This window comes from Physeter macrocephalus, chromosome 4, assembly GCF_002837175.3.
Source record: "Physeter macrocephalus isolate SW-GA chromosome 4, ASM283717v5, whole genome shotgun sequence".
Taxonomy (NCBI): domain Eukaryota; kingdom Metazoa; phylum Chordata; class Mammalia; order Artiodactyla; family Physeteridae; genus Physeter; species Physeter macrocephalus.
Window position 1 is genome coordinate 131,371,007 of NC_041217.1, and position 3,309 is coordinate 131,374,315.

At 51.3% G+C, this 3,309-nt stretch overlaps 1 non-coding gene across 1 annotated transcript; it reads left to right on the forward strand.

Annotated features, from left to right (window-relative positions):
- Positions 1-729: 729 nt before the first annotated feature.
- LOC112063899 (U6 spliceosomal RNA) lies at positions 730-835 on the forward strand. The gene has a single exon (XR_002891245.1). It is a non-coding gene; the product is annotated as a U6 spliceosomal RNA (small nuclear RNA).
- The last annotated feature ends 2,474 nt before the right edge of the window (positions 836-3,309 follow it).

The following is a 3,309-nucleotide window of genomic DNA, read 5'->3' on the forward strand; positions in this document are numbered from 1 at the left end:
AGGTCTGGCCCAAGTCTACTGGCCTGAGAGACCAGGAATTTCCTGGGGAATAACTCAACCCCAGGGAACCAAATGGAGGCCGATGCAGAGTCAGGCCTGCTGTCTCTCTTCAACTTTGCCCCAGCCTGTCAGCCACCGCCCCTGCCCTCCCCCCATGCCCTTGTGCCTGGGTCCTGGGGAAAGTGGCTGGCGAGGACAAACTGAAACAGCAGATTCATTCAAGCCCCCCCAAGCCATCGGAGGTCAGAGCTCGGTGATGCCCCTTAATAACAGGTGACAAAAACAGGATGAAGAACTCCTCCTGGGGTTGTTCTTTAAATCACCGCAGGGCTTAGGTGTGCTGAGGGGGTCAGCAGAGTCTGGGGGACACAGTGACGGCTGCAACAACGCCAGTGCCAGAGGTGGCAGGGCCAGCGGCGTGTGTGGCAAGAGGACAGCATGCAGATGTCGTCTGGCGACAGACTGGGCCCATTGCTCACACAGGAGTCCCTATCTGGGAGCTCTCAGAGACAGAGACATTTTGGTAGGGGGAACAGTTTGAAAGGGAACTGGGTCCCACGCTAGTGAACGCTGGAGTCAGAGTATGCTTACTGTATGTTACCATTTCTGGCAGTTAAAAGCCCTCATTTATAAATGCTCCAAGAGCCTGTGTTCCTGCCTGAGGGCGGGTGGAGGTTTTAGCAGTACAGTACAAATGTTGGCCATCAACTCTTCTAAAAGGAACAATTTGTGCTCCCTTCAGCAGCACATATACTAAAATTGGAACGATACAGGGAAGATTAGCACGGCCCTGCGCAAGGATGACACGCAAATTCGTGAAGCGTTCCATATTTTTATATATGTATGTGTATAGCTGATTCACTTTGTTATACAGCAGAAACTAACACACCATTGTAAAGCAATTATACTCCAATAAAGATGTTAAAATAAAATAAAATCAAATAATAAAATAAAATAAAATAAAAGGAACACAACAGAGAACCCTGGCTGAAAGAGCCGAGGGACATTCCTCAGCCGTGTTTGTCCCACCCCTGCTGTCCAGTACAGCCGGGAGGTCATCTGAGCCAACTCAGACCAGCCACCGACCTACGACCTATGGTCCAGCCCCAAAAGGGAGCCAGGCCGATCATATTCTCACCTCAGGAATCTGAACCAAGAATGCTGAGATGTGCAGGCAGTTAGCAGAGGGGCTGGGGGCCACGGGAATGCGTTGGAAGGTCCCACGCGGCGGAGTTGGAGCAGCCGCCGTGGGAGGGGGAGAGGCCAGGAGGAGGCAGGCAGAGACCTGGGTAGGAGAAGGTGTGCAGCGAGAAGTGAGGCTCTAGAGAAGACGGCGAGAAAGGCAGCGACAGAGGTGGACACCACGACCCACAGAACCCCCAGGGCCCCTCAGTCTCAGCACCAGCCCTGACTCCCTTTCTCCTGAGGGGCTCTCTATTCCATGGAACCAGGAATCCCGAGTGTCTGATGGCCAGGGTGACCTCCCTGCAGGATGCTGGGGGCGTCTGGGTTGAAGGAGACCTGATGTTCAGTCCACAGTGGCTTTGCAGATTTCAGCCAGGACATTGAAGGACGGTGTGAGCAAGGAGCAGAGTGGACGTGATGATCAGCTGCCTCCCGACCACATCTGAGGTGAAGCAAGAGGAAGCTGACTTTGAAAGCCCTCACACAACTACATGGTGCCTCAGGCAGGCAGGGAAAACGGTGGAGTGGTTATTTCCCGGGATCCGGCAGCTAGAGTGCCTCAAATCCCAGCTGCTTTTTCTAACTGTGAGAACCTGGTCGTAAATGTACTCTTCTAAGCCTCAGTTTCCACATCTGTAAAATGGGCATCGAACAGAACCTCCTCCCTGAGGTTGTTGGGGGTCTCACGGGGTTTTCCTGGAAAGCAGCATGCTTGGTCTCTCCTTTAGATGCTATAATTATGTGTGTAAACTCCTCCATGAAGGGCAAGAGGTAGATTAGAGGCTGAGGACTCTTTTTCCCTGTAGAATTTTCTACCTGCAGTGACCAGCGTGGGGTTGTCCAACGACAGGAGCACACCCCTTCTCTTTGTCCCCTCTCAGGGCCTCTGTGGGGAAAGAGGCTTTCAGAGTCACTCTGGCCTGCAGACAGGCCTTACTTAGCCAGGCATATTAATAGGAGAGTGTCCATTTCCGTCTTAAAATAGCCATAGAAAGTTATTTAATATGAGCTTCCAGGTGGGTGGTCAAATTGCTTTTATTGTCTTCCTCTCAGGAGAGTTCAAGAACTCTCACATTTTTGTGTTTTATTTATAGCAGAACAGTCATAACAGGAAGATCCATTGCCATGTGTGACTTCCTGAGTCAAGAATGCCCAGGCTGTCTGAGGGGTCTCACAGTCAGGCGCCAGCTCCACCCACCATCCACCCCACCCCCTCCCCCTTTACAGTGTCCCTAGCAGACGGTCATCTGCCAGGCATAGGGGCCTCCTGGCTCCAATGAGAGGGGCCTGCCCAAGGGAGGGGCACTGGACTTAGAGAGCAAGAACCTTGGCCTAGAACAAGGCCACCACCTGCATAGCTCAGGCTCTAAATACTAAAGTTCTAAATACTTTAAGAGGGTCTCTGCCTAGAACAAGGGCCTTGTAACAAAAAGTCCCTTCCACGACCTCAAATTCCACACCCTGCCACCTGCACCATTACTTACCCTCCTTGTATTTCTTACTCATCTCACTCCCAAACCCTATTTAGCCATTACACCCTCAGGAACCCTCCATCCACTGTGGACACACTCTCCCTTTATCCCCAGATCCTCGTTAGAAGGCTCTCATCATCTTTTGTTTTAACAGAAGTCTTCACTTTCTATGTAGCCCTTCAGGAGAAAGTTGCTCACCCTCTCAGGCCCATACCCTACACCTCTGAAGTAGAAGTGGTGGCTGGATTGTCCTGGCTTTCCTCTGTCACTACCACTCCATTGCTTGTCCAGACTCATAGCTTTCTTTGAGCCTCATGCCATCCAACATCTCTCCTCCCCAATACTGAAAACTGTCCAATGCTCATTCACTGAATCATTCATGGCCTGGCTCTCAGTATTCCTCTCCTGCTCAAGTCCCGTGTCACCCTAAGAGATTTCAGTGCCCAGGCAGACAACTGACTGGACTGTTACTTCCTGGATCTCTTTAACTCCAAGGGACTTCACCTCTACTCTGCTTCAGCCACCACTCCCAGACACCACCCTTGATCTTGTCGTGACCCAGGACTGTGTCATCTGGATTCTAGTAACCTCCTTTATGGTTGCATTCTCCCACCCTTTTGTCTATCTCAAGACTTCATACCCATGATACCTG